This window comes from Coenobita brevimanus, chromosome 91, assembly GCF_032717465.1.
Source record: "Coenobita brevimanus isolate Jiangsu-jjx chromosome 91, ASM3271746v2, whole genome shotgun sequence".
NCBI lineage: Eukaryota > Metazoa > Arthropoda > Malacostraca > Decapoda > Coenobitidae > Coenobita > Coenobita brevimanus.
This window is the reverse complement of record NC_137044.1, coordinates 38,958,514-38,972,608: the sequence shown is the minus strand read 5'-3', so window position 1 is coordinate 38,972,608 and position 14,095 is coordinate 38,958,514. Positions and strand designations below refer to the sequence as shown.

Genomic DNA, 14,095 nt, shown 5'->3' with positions numbered 1-14,095 from the left:
ACACACACACACACACACACACACACACACACACACACACACACACACACACACACACACACACACACACACAGTACTCTCTAATGGAACTTGCTGGTGGGGAAATGTGTGTATGTAACTGTGATGGTGTCGGGAGGTTACCATGGTAACACACAGGCACCTCGCACCACACACACACACACACACACACACACACACACACACACACACACACACACACACACACACACACACACACACACACACACACACACACACACACACACACACACACATACACACACACACAGACACACATACACGTACGCGTATATTGTGGTGGTGTTCCTTCATTTTACCAAGGCCGAGATAGTCGTTTTTTTGCAGCTTATTTCCGGTAGTTCAGTGAAAGAATTAAACTTACAGCTCTACATCATTTCCATACCACTTCTTCGTGACTAGCACCATTCTAGTGTTAACCCCTTGTCACAACGCAAAATTTAAGAAAGAGATTGCAATTTTACGCCAAGTTAGAGTGAACAGGGTATAGTAGTGATGCTGCAACACACGTATATTTGTCCTCCTGTTTACAGGTCAGTCCACACGCAGTCCTTAGGTCACGTCTTCCATAGAGCAGGTAACACATGGACAGCCAGCGTAACTAAATGGCAGACCAGAGACGGAGTGAGAGGATGAGGCACACAGAGAACAAGATAGAGATGATACTCGCAGATCCACCGAGCAGGGACGGAACGAGTTAACAACCAAAGGATCGGAGTGGAGACAGGTGAGAGGGGTCCTTATCCTGCAGTGGTGTGTCACAGGCTGATGATGATATTGATGATGATGAAGACGGATGTTGCTGCTGGTGATGTTGATGCTGCTGCTGATGATGATGTTGATGCAAACTCTAGAATATGGTTATATGATAGTGATGTATTTGATGATAATGGTGATGATATTGATATAACTTCTGTACTACATTTTTTACAGTGTTGGGATGGTGATGACATGCTGCTGCTGCTGACGATTATGATGATGATGATGATGATGACGACGAAGAAGATGATGATGGTGATGATTACGACAACGAAGACGACGACGACGATGACGACGACGACGATGATGATGACGACGATCTTCAAGTCACTGGCTGAGTCACCTCTCCCATTCCTTTCTGTTTAACTTCGTGTTTTGGTGACTGGGCATGTGTGTGTGTGTGTGTGTGTGTGTGTGTGTGTGTGTGTGTGTGTGTGTGTGCTTGCTTCTGTTCGTGTATGTATATCTTGGTTGATGATACCATAGTTATTCAAATGGCAGAATTATTTCCACACATTCATAGTTTTATTTCAAGTGTAAATATTAGGCCAAGAATATAGGACCTTTTACCTATACAATTACGAGACACTTACGCAATATTCTGAAAAGCTTATTACATCCCATAAATCACAGCACAGGGTTCCATAATGCACTGATCAACGTCTCTTTATGTATCGTTAGGAAGTGGATGAATATGAGTGAAGTAATACATATATTTTGGTCTCTATTTAAAGGTAAGAATTAACCTCACATATTCTTTTTTATTTTAAGGATACAACACATGATTTTCTACATTTTATCACAGTAGCTCTAGGACCGGCCCTGACCGTCTGCTTCTCACTAACCATTTTCGGATGAGAGATGTTGTACTCATATAGGCTTTAGAGATTATAGTTAAGCCAAGTTACGTTCCACACATTGTCACACACCATCACCCTCTCACACCACACCATACCATACCACCCTCCCACACCGTATCACACCACACCATACCAGTCTCTCACTCTACACGACACGAAATCACACTCCCACACCACACAAAATCACCCTCCCACACCGCACCACCAAAAATCCTCCTCCCACACCACACCACACCACACCATACCACACATAACCACCCTCCCACACCACACCATGCCACACATAACCACCCTCCCACACCACACCACACCACAAAAAACAACCCTCCCACACCACACCAAACCACAAAAAATCCTCCTCCCACACCACACCACACAAAATTACCCTCCCACACCACACCACACAAAATTACCCTCCCACACCACACACACAAAATCACCCTCCCACACCACACCACACAAAATTACCCTCCCACACCACACCACACAAAATCACCCTCCCACACCACACCAAACCACAAAAAATCCTCCTCCCACACCACACCACACCACACCACAAAAAATCCTCCTCCCCCACCACACCACACCACACCACACCACACAAAATTACCCTCCCACACCACACCACAAAACCCCACACAACCCTCCCCACACCACACCACAACCCCCCCACCACACCACACCACACCACACCACACCAAGGAGATTAACCTAAGGAGCCTGAAGCTCCCGCATCTAGTAATTCTGAGCTTGTTTCCAGGTAACTCCACACACACACCTCAGGTCACGTCTTTCACAGAAGAGATAACAGAAGGACAGCGAGCGTAACTGAATGGCAAGCCAGAGATGGAGTGAGAAGAAGAGGTGCACAGAGAACAAGCTGGAGAGATCATATGATGCAGATCTACCGAGCAAGGACGGAACAGGCTAACAATCAATGAATCAGAGTGGCGAAAGGTGAGAGGGTCCTTATCATGCAGTGGTGTGTCACAGGCTGATGGTGATGATATTGATGGTGATAACGATGTTGATGCTGATGGTGGTGATGCTTTAACATCTCAACGTATGAGGTTACAGAATGCACAGTGAGGCTGCATAGTCAGGAAATGGAAGAATATGAGTGCATTTAAGTATTTATGTAATATGATGAATAAGGATGGAAGATTAGAGGATGAAGTGACAGAAATGATACATCAGGGAAGGAGGGTTGCTTGTTCTCTAAAAAGCAGTGATTAGGAAGAGGGAACTGAGGATGAAAGTATGAAAAAAAAGGGCACTGCATGCTGTGATTCCCACTTTAAAGTATGGAAGTGAAGCTTGGATCTTATTGAAAGGACGCAAGTCAAAAGTGAGAGCGGTGGAAATGAGCTACTTGAGAGGAGCATGTGGAGTTTCATAGAGAGACAGACAGACAAATGGGCAGATGAAGGAGCGTTGTGATGCCGATGTGGATGAGACTGAAAGCGTTAAGAGAAACACTTCGAGATGGTTTGGCCATGTGGAGAGGATGGCGAATAAGAAAATGACTAGAAGAGTGCACATGAGTTAGCTGGAAGGATAGAGGGGGATGGGGAGACCGACGATGAGATGGAGGGAAAGAGTAGAAACATATGACTGGGATACTTGAGCTAAATGGTAGAGGACAGTACATCATGAAGGCGATTTGCTTGTGATCACCCCTAACGGGATTAAGGCGTTTGGCTATAGATAAACAGATATAGATAAATAGGTAGGTGGTGATGATAATATGATGGTGATGATGATGATGATGATGATGATGAGGAGGAGGAGGAGGAGGAGAATGGTAATGATAATGAGAATGACGGTGTAAATAATGATGATGATGATGATGATGGTGGTAATGAGGACAACTACGATGATGACGATTATGATGATGATGATATTGATGATGATTTTTGTCGGCAGGTGGAAGGACGAAACAGCAGGAACTCTACCATCGGTCCAAGCATCCACGATTCCACATCCATCCATCCATCTTGGTTGATGTTAAAAGCTAAGTCTATTTAACTTAAGTAGTACCAATTGCTTCTTCATAAGCTTTCCAGCTGTCTGAACAGATCTGCGTAGCTTTAAAAACTTCTAGAATAACTCGGTTCTGGTGCTCAGTTTGGTACTTTTATTTTCCTTTTATCAGAACTGGCGCGGCAGATTTTGAGAAAAGTCCCTCAAGTAACTCCTATTATTTTTTTTACTAGGTTTCTAATGATGTCCATAGATCCGTTGTTGCTTTAATAGTTTCCTAGACAACACAGTCTTGGCGCTGTTCTCTGCCACCCTATTATACCATGTCATATAGTGTTCTCGCTTGCTTGCTCTCTATGCTCGCTCGGTTGAACAATAAATCACTGAAGAAAAGGTGGTATAAAGCCCCCTAAGCCGCCGTAGTATTACACCCTCGGTATGCAGTTCGTTCCCTGTGGCCTTGTAACTTTGTGTACCCGAAGCGCTTACAAAATAACTTGAAATAATTTTCCTTTCGTAACTAGACTCGTTTCACTTTAACTTGGCCTAAGTTGTTGTTGTTGTTCTTGTTACATCTTAGGCTCCTCTGGATGTGAACCCAGTGTTATATTGAAGGATTGTCTGTGTTGTGGTGGTGTGGTGCAGGATGTGAGTGGGTGTGCTGTGGTGTAGGGGTGCCACTTTGCAGTATGAGCACAGGGGATTGTATGTGTTATATTTTGTGTTAGTATTGTAGCAGGGAAGGTTGGTGTACTCGTGTCTCTGGGTTCGGTAGTGTCTGAAGGGTGTATGTCTGGTGGTGGCACATGAAGGATGCTGTTTGGCAGAAAGTTTTGGCTGACTAGGGTGTCTGTGTTTATGTATGTGTTTGGTATAGAAAGTTTTGGCTGGCTGGGGTGTCTGTGTGTTTATGTATGTGTTTGGTATAGAAAGTTTTGGCTGGCTGGGGTGTTTGTGTGTTTATGTATATGTTTGGTAGAGAAAGTTTTGGCTGGCTGGGGTGTCTGTGTGTTTATTTATGTGTTTGGTATAGAAAGTTTTGGCTGGCTGGGGTGTCTGTGTGTTTATGTATGTGTTTGGCAGAAAGTTTTGGCTGGCTGGGGTGTTTTTGAGTTTGTGTATGTGTCTGGGAAGTGTAGCGCCGGGTGGAGGAGGGGATATGTTGCAAAGATACTCTGTGTAGTGTTGGGCTGTTGTTCGATTTTGTTTGTGGAGAGGATGATGCAACATAAGGTTACAAAGGTGGGACGGATCTTGAGCTGAAGTGATGAACTGTGTGCCTCTCATATTCACTTGGTCTCTGACTGAAATTAGTTATGTTTCTTGGTGTAGGCTGTCAGTACTTGTGGTCTTAGTGTCTTCTGCTATCAAGGTATTGTTTTCTGTTCTTTAAAGCTCCTTCGTGTTTGTGTTGGATATGATTACGGCTCAGCTTGTGCGGCAGTAATTCATGGTTGTTTTAATGTATTACCGGTACTTATAAGTGGAGGATGGAGTTGGGATGTATATGAGAGAGGATGTGAATTAGGGGGAGTGATGCATAATGACGGGGGACAGGGTGGCATAGAGGCGACTTGTTTGTGGCCACCTCTTACGGGATTAAGTCGTCTGGCTATAGATAGATGGATAGACAGATAGCTTATAGTTTCCATACGGTTTGCCGAGTAGTAGCGATAGTTATCACTAGAATATGATGGTAGTCACGAATGAGTGCCGTGGAAAGGATGTTGGGCTGTAGTATTGGCTGTTTCTGCTACTGATCTGCGTGACATTCTCATATGCTTTAAATGAAACTCTGTGTCAAGTTAAAGTGAAAGGCGTGTATGTTTGTGTAGGAGGAACGAGAGACAAGGAGGTATTCTGTGGCCTGTTTTCTGTGTGCATCCTACAAGACACAGTAATAGTTATGACGGGGCATTGATGGCAAGTTTGTGGGTCAGCACACACTTACGGCCTCTCATTATACAAGGTGGTCCATATATTACGCCACCCAGTTCTTGTGTGTTGCGGGCACGGCTCAGTGAACATTACCAGTGTCTATCCTGCATCATTATCTACTTCCCACAACCCTCTTCAGACTTACCTTTATAATATAGGCTTTAATTTAGGTCCACTGATTGCATGGTGGAGAATTCCCATAACCTTTTTTATGCTTAGCTGTATATCATTGTATTGTATAATCTTTTATGTCCACTGATCACAAGGCTGATTAGTAATTTGGTGAAGCGATCAGAATGTCTTAGCTCATGACAAAAGCCGTCCCCACAACACACAAGACTGCAGAGCGCAATATACTTATCACCTATATTAAGTCAAAGCCACAGTTAAAAAGGTAAGGAAACAAGACAGAAAATTTAAGTTTTCATTATTAATACTTCGGTACAAAATACATTAACAGAGACAGCAATATAAAATATGCATTCAAAAGTAGCATTTGTCCACAGAACATCCTGGAGGGGAGCGACCCGACTTGCAAGGCAGATCACACCATCACCACCAGGCTTCTCTCGGCAGGTCAGGGCAGATCACCAGCAGCAGCAGCAAGTAATCTCACGGCTGGGGAAGACACGACACCCTACCGCCGCCGCCGCCGCCACCACCACCACACCACCAGGCATCTCAGAGTAGGGGAAGACACCACACCACCGTCAGGCTTCTCACAGCAGGGCAGACCAAACTTCAGCAGGGTATGACCAGTGTGGCAAGGAAGCAGCGTCAAGGCAGCAGACTCCAGCATGACCTGTGGACCAGATGTGTATTAGTTCAAATCAGTGTTAGCTTTAGTTATTTAATCTTCTATCTATCTCTATCTATTGCCAGACGCCTCTATCCCGTTTGGGGTGGCCACAAACAAATCGCCTCCAAGTCGCCCTGTCCCCCGCCATTTCACTGCCCTGCTCCCAACTCACACCCCCTCTCTCATATACCTCTCCACCCCATCCCTCCATCTCATCCTCGGCCTCCCCCTCCCTCTTCCCCCCTCCACCTCACTCACATACATTCTCTTCGTCAGTCTTTCACCCTCCATCCTCTTCACATGGCCAAACATCTCAGTGTGTTCTCCTAACGCTTCCTATCACATCCACATCCACACCACAACGCTCCTTTATATCCTCATTCGTCAGCCTGTCTCTCCATGTGACTCCACAGGCTCCTATTAAATAACTCATTTTTTCTGCTCTCACTCTTGACTTGTGTCCTTCCAACAACGTCCAAGCTTCACTTGCATACGTTAGAGTTGGTATCACAATACTGTCATGTAGTAACTTTTTCACTTCCATGCTCACTTCCCTGTTTCTTATCACTGCTTTCAAAGAACCAGCAACCTTTCTTCCCTGCTGTACCCTTTCAAGCACTTCACCCTCCAAACCTCCATCCTTACTCATCACACTACCCAAGTACTTAAACGTACTCACATTTTCCAATTCCTCACCATCCAACCCCGCTGCACATTCACTGACTTCACCTCTCTCACAGACCATCACTTTACTCTTCCCTACATTCACCATTAGATTCCGTTTCTTACACACTCTCCCAAACTCATCCACCAATCCTTGTAGCTCTCCTTCGTCTTCACTCAACAACACAGTATCATTTGCAAACAACAGTACAGGGAGTTTCCAAACACTACCCTTTCTCTCCAGGGCCACTCCAACATCCACTACCCTACCTTGTACCTCTTTTATTACCCCATCCATGTACAGATTGAACAACCATGGAGACATGACACATCCCTGTTTCAACCCAACCTTCAAAGAGAAAAATTCACTTAGTTCACCATCCACACGCACTACAGCCTTTGCACCATTGTACATACTCTTCACAGCATTCAACAACTTCCCATCTACTCCATATATTCTTATCACTTTCCACAATCCTTGTCTATCCACCCTGTCATATGCTTTCTCCAAATCTATGAAAGCCGCATACAACTTCTTTCCCTTCTCTAGAAACTTTTCCACTAAAGATCTAAGAATGAATATCTGATCTACACAACCTCTTCCCTTCCTAAAGCCTTCCTGTTCTTCTCCAACTAATTTCTCTGTTCTTTCTCTAACTCTGTCAATAAGTATCCTACCATACACTTTTCCTATTATACTAAGAAGACAGATGCCCCTATGATTACCACAAACTTCTTTTTCCCCTTTTCCTTTGCACAAGGGAATAATTATACCTGACTTCCAATCCTCTGAGACTCTAGGCCTACCTTCCTCCCAGGCCAATCTGCACATCTTCCACATCCATTCTACTACTATCTCTCCCCCATGCTTCAGCATTTCACCACACACTCCATCAATTCCTGGGGCTTTCCCCGATTTAACTTTCTTCATTGCTTCCACAACTTCTATCCTACTGATTTCTTCCTGTCTTCTCACCTCTCTCCTTCTCCCAGCCATTCCCCAGCCACTTATACTCTCATTACTTCCATCCTCTATGTTCTCTATGTTAATAAGTAAATGTTTAATTTGAAGTGTGACGTCACTGGTGCATTATAGGAGCAACGTTGAGAGATGCTGGAGATGAGTGAAGATTTTATTCTTTACGGTGTTAGTCTACTTCTTATTATGGTAATTCTTATGCCTATGTGTTTATCAGTGTTTGCTGTCATTATCGAGAGGTGTAGTCGGCTGATGTAAGTTGTAATTATTAGCTATAAGGATGATATACGGCGGTGTGTATCTTCAGGTGCCCAAGATGTCCCTTTAAACTCGAGTAAGCAGTGCTACTTAAATCCCCCGATATTCACACCATCTGTTTAGGTTTTAAGGTCGAATGTGATCCTGTACATGGGCAGGCATAGTAGGTTAATTGGCTGGAAAAAATGAGGGGATGTGTGTAAAAACTGTAATGGGTAGTTTGTTTACATCGGGGATATAAACTCCGCGAGTCCCTTTAACTCTTGCAATCCCTGTGATGCCCTTTTCAGTTTATTCATAGTGCCAGAAGGCAATTTTATTCAACTTATGCAAAGTCTCTGCTATTGCAGGAGTTCAGTGAGGCTGTGCCTAACCCCTACACTTCCAGAAGTCTATACAAAGCTAAATATAATCATGAGATGGCATGAAAAAAAAAAAAAATCCCTGCTCTGTGAGTTAAACTAGTGAAGACTGAAGGTATTAACATGTGTAGGAGAGACACTGGATAAAGCCTGATTGGAGATATAGTATATTGAACTGGAAGGACTGCATACCTTACATCCTTCATTAACCATTGCTGCTACCTTTAAATAAGAATTATCATACTGAAGGTAATTACTAGCAGCCTTCATTAACATATTACTGTACTGTAATTAGGAGAGAGGTTTCATAAGTTGATTGGAAGTCAGGAGACAGCAGGAATATACCATTACTGTTGAGGGGGATGAATTTGTGTGTAGGCTATGATATAGGAAGCATATCTCAGAATATGGATGTACAAGGTTAATCATATCTTGTATAGTACTTACACTTTCAGATTTGATAACTTTTCCTTTTGTAATCTTTACTGAATGATGCAATCAGTTCATGATTACACATTATATAATCTCAGACTTCATCTGTGTCATTGTAGTTGGCTCACCTTGACAAATTTTAGTCCTTCTGCTGCTTAGTTCCTGTATCTAAGTGGCAGAATAAGACAGTATTATGGTTTTGCATCCTCCCCATAGATCTTCATTGTGATTTGCATGATAGGCTAATCTAGTCTTTATCTCTAGAAACAGCTCAGCATTCAAGGTGGAGAGATGCCAGGTTTTTGTCAGTTTAGGGTGGACATGTAGTCTATATGGTTTGTCTTTATTGTTTTATGTATTCATTATTATTATTATTATTATTTTTTACTGTGGATCAAATTTAACGATTCATCTCTTCCGTTTATAAATCGGTACAACAGATAGGCTTTCATAGAGTTCTCACAGAAGGTATGAGTACTGTACTGTCTTCCTGTGCAGTGTATATTTTGTCATTTGTACTCTCATTATAAGTTTCATTAAAGAATTTGTATCATATGTTTAGTTTCTGTGTCACTCAGTGTGTTAAGTTTATGTAATATATGGTTAATCGTTTAAGTCCTGCCGTTGGATAGCAGTCTAAGTTGCAGTTTTTACTTTCTCCCTTTATATAAGTAGCAATTGCTCTATATTCTTTCCATAGCACTTGTTCATGATTAGCATTAAACTGCAGGCTTAGGTATTCCAAGTAGCTCAGGAAGTTTCGAAATATCTCCTCCTAAAGCGACATTAATAGGTACATGACAATTTAGTTTAGTCTGTGCATGTTGTTCAATTTCCCATTTTTTGTAACATGTAAAGAAATAAAATACAGTAGAAGTTTCAGCTGGTATTCTAATGGAGGCGCGGTGGCATGGTCAGTATGGTGCTGGCCTGCTGATCAGGAGGATCCGGGTTCAACTCCCGGTGTGATAGAGTTTTCTGTAAAATGTGGCTGAGGGAAGTTTGCGTAGCAGGCTTTCCTTAAAACCACAAGGCCCCTTACTTACAGTTCAGCTCACACACACCAAGACACTTACACACACTACTACATACACACACCAAGACACTTACACACACTACTACATACACACACCAAGACACGTACATAGCCACAGCCACCTTCACACAGTAGACACACCACACACACACACCAAGACACGTACATAGCCACAGCCACCTTCAAACAGTAGACACACCACACACACACACCAAGACACGTACATAGCCACAGCCACCTTCACACAGTAGACACACCACACACACACACACACACACACAGAGGGTGGGACAGACACAGGCAGACAGAGAGGGACATATACAAAACACAGGGAGTGAGAGAGGAGGGGGTTTTATTAAAAAGTCCAATTTTGGTATACCTCCTGTGGCAAAATTGATATAGCCCCCCCTTTAATATTTTTTGGATATTTTCATTTAGTGCCCCCCAGGCCCCAGACCCACTCGGCTGAACCAAATTGTCTGGCGTCAGCTGGAACATGATATACCAGAGTTATGCCGGTCATGTGGGGGTTAATGGTGAGTGTAGTAACTGTCAGGCTCCTATGACTCACTCAGCCGAACAAAATCGTCTGTCAGCTGGAATGGAATACTAGAGTTGTCCCAAGCACCAGAGGGTTAAGAATCTTAACCCCCTGAGTGATGCTCGGGACAACTCTAGTACCCCATTTCAGCTGACTCAGACGATTTTATTCGACTGAGTGAGTCATAGGAGCCTGACAGTGTCAATACCGTCACCATTAACCCCCTCACGACCGACATAACTCTAGCATCATGTTCCAGCTGACGCCAGACAATTTGGTTCAGCCGAGAGAGGATCCTAGGATCCTGAGAGACACTATAACATCACAAACAAAATACAAAATGCCTTCCCTCCATCCTGAACGTACTATAATTCATTTACATTAAGTAAGCTCGTATTTTCGTATTTTTGCAGCTTATTTCATGTATCTTAGTTAAAAGAAAAAAATACTACGAGCTCTATATCTTTTCATAGCCCTTCTTCGTGACTAGCATCGTATTCTAGTTATCTATAGTTACAACTGAGCATTCAAGTTGGAGGGATCAAAACTTTAAGCAATTACAGTAAACAAACAAACAAAAAGCAAGTGTCGTCCTCTTGACCTCTCATCTTCGCAGGAATGCAGCGGTGGCGCCATCTTGTGCGTGGAATGTGTGAAGTGCAGGCTCTTGAGTGGAAGGAGCACGGAGCCACGGGAGACTTAATAATATTCGCTAGTCAGCCAGTCTAGAAGCCTGGGACATTTGCCTGAAATAATAATAATAATAATAGAAATAACAAAACCAGTCATATACATAATTCAATATCTTAGTCACTCGATCTTTTTTTTTTTTTTTTTATGCGAGGAAGAAGGAACCAAAGGCCATGAGCCCGCAGTAACAGTTCCCTCCAAGAGAAAAACAAAATACAATAGAGAGCCAAAATCTAGATCCAATCATTTTGAGATGCCTGGACACACTGCGTTTGAAAGACTGGAGATCATAGGCAGCAGGAAATACAGACAGAGGGAGACAGTTCCAGAGCTGACCTGTTGCATAAATGAAAGACTGGGAGTAATGGTTAACTCTTGCATTAGAGAGTTGGACAGAAAAGGGATGAGAGTTTGCTGCCAGACGGGTGCTACGCGCCCGTCGTAGAGGTGGAGGAATGCAAGCAGACAGTTCAGAGGAGCAGTGACCATTAAAGTAGCGATAGAAAAGAGATAAAGATGCAACAGTGCGGCGAAGAGACAGAGGTTGAAGGGAGTCACTAAGAGGAGGAGAGTTAATGAGACGAAAAGCCTTTGACTCCACCCTATTGAGAAGAGCTGTATGTGGGGAGCCTCCCCACACATGAGAGTTGTACTCCACACAGGGGCGGATAAAACCCCTGTATAGAGTCAACAATTGTGCAGGGGTAAAGAAAGAGCGGAGTCGGCTTAGCACACCCAATCTCTTGGAAGCAGATTTTACAAGAGATGTAATATGATCTTTCCAAGATAAGTCCCGAGTAAATGAAACCCCAAGCATGTTCAAGGATGGTGCAGGATTAAGCTGAATATTATTAAACATTAGTGGGTATACCTGTGGAAGATTTTGTTGGGTTGATAGGTGTAAGAACTGAGTCTTAGATGCATTAAAAACAACCATATTATTTTTACCCCAGTCAGAGATACGAGCCAAGTCAGACATTAGGTGTGCCATAGCCTCATCCCTTGTTTGTTAAGTAACTGCTGAGATGGACGTTGCAGGAACCGAATGGAAAGGTGAAGGGTGGAGTCATCAGCATATGAGTGGATAGGGTTAGATGTACAGCTTAGAAGATCATTGATGAATAAAAGGAAGAGAGTTGGTGATAGGACAGAGCCCTGAGGAACACCACTGTTGATAGATCTAGGAGAAGAACGATGGCCGTCTACAACAGCGGCTATAGAACGACCAGAAAGGAAGCTAGCGATGAAGGCACAGATAGAAGGATAGAAACCGTAGGAGGGCAGTTTGGAAATTAAAGATTTATGCCAGACTCGATCGAAAGCCTTTGAGATGTCAAGTGCAATGGCAAGCTTTCGCCAAAGTCCCGAAAGGAGGATGACCAGGAGTCTGAAAGGTAGGTGAGAAGATCGCCAGTGGAGCGTCCCTGACGGAACCCGTACTGACGATCGGAAAGAAGGTTGTGATAGGAAAGATGCCTTAAAATTTTTCTATTGAGAATTGACTCGAAAACTTTTGAAATACAGGACGTTAAAGCAATTGGACGATAGTTGGAGGGTTGGGAGTGGTCACCCTTCTTTGGGACTGGCTGAATGAGAGCAAACTTCCAGCAAGAAGGAAAGGTACAAGTTGACAGACAAAGGCGAAAGAGTTTGCCTAGGCAGGGTGTAAGCACAGAAGCACAGTTCTTGAGAACAACAGGAGGGACCCCATCAGGCCCATATGCCTTGTTAGTACTGAGGCCAGTGATGGCAGAAAATACATCAACTGAAGAAATTTTAATGTCAGCCATGATGAAGTCAGAGGGGGGAAGTGATGGAGGAACAGCACTGGAATCGTCTAAGGTGGAATTGGAGGAGAAAGTCTGTGCGAAGAGATCTGCTTTATCAGTAGAAGAAATAGCTACAGAACCATCAGAGTAGAAAAGAGGAGGGAAGGATGATGAGGTAAAGTTGTTAGAAAGATTTTTGGCAAGGTGCCAGAAGGAGCGGGAAGAATTCGAGTTGGAGAGTTGAGAGCATTTAGTATGGATGAAATTAACAGGGTAATGGCATTACGTGAACAATATATCCCAACTTTAATATGGTAAGTCATCTTAAATGTCAGGACTAACTTGCCTAGCCCCAGGCTCCTATGCTCCTCAGGGGGCAACATAGGACTGGATGACGGATGGATGGATAACAGTAATAATAATAATAATAATAATAATAATAATAACAGAGTAAACCCAAAATACATTACAGTACTTTACATTATCAAGTACTACAAATTTGACACAGGCCAACATATCATCATCATCATCATCATCACCATCCAATCCTACATTGCCCCATGAGAAGCGTAGGAGCCCGGGGCTAGGCAAGTTGGTCCTGACATTATAGACGTGAGTGACCAGCCTCACTCATCCCTGAGTGGCATTACATGAGCAATAAACCCCCAACCATCCCTTGGATACAAACCTTCACCGGCTCAATCCGATTGGAGCGCAATAATTACTCACTAAACCACCAGGCGCCAAAATTTGGTTATATGGTTACCACCCAGCGTAGTAAATGGTTTCCTGGTGTACAGGAAACTATCTGGCTTGTCACTTAGTGTAGAGTCACCCACAGGCAGAAGGAAGAGGAAAGAATGAAAGAAAGACAGAAAAGGGAGTGTAAAGTCACCTGTATGCAGAAGGACGAGGAAAGAATGAAGGAAAGAATGACAGAAGAGGGAGTGTAAAGTTAACTGTAGGCAGAAGGATGAGGAAAGAATG

General features: G+C 43.4%; 1 long non-coding RNA gene across 1 annotated transcript in view; it reads left to right on the top strand.

The window, feature by feature from the left end:
* The window catches only part of LOC145411884 (uncharacterized), a 347,667-nt gene that overhangs the window by 258,294 nt on the left and 75,278 nt on the right, over positions 1-14,095 (top strand). The window lies entirely within an intron of this gene.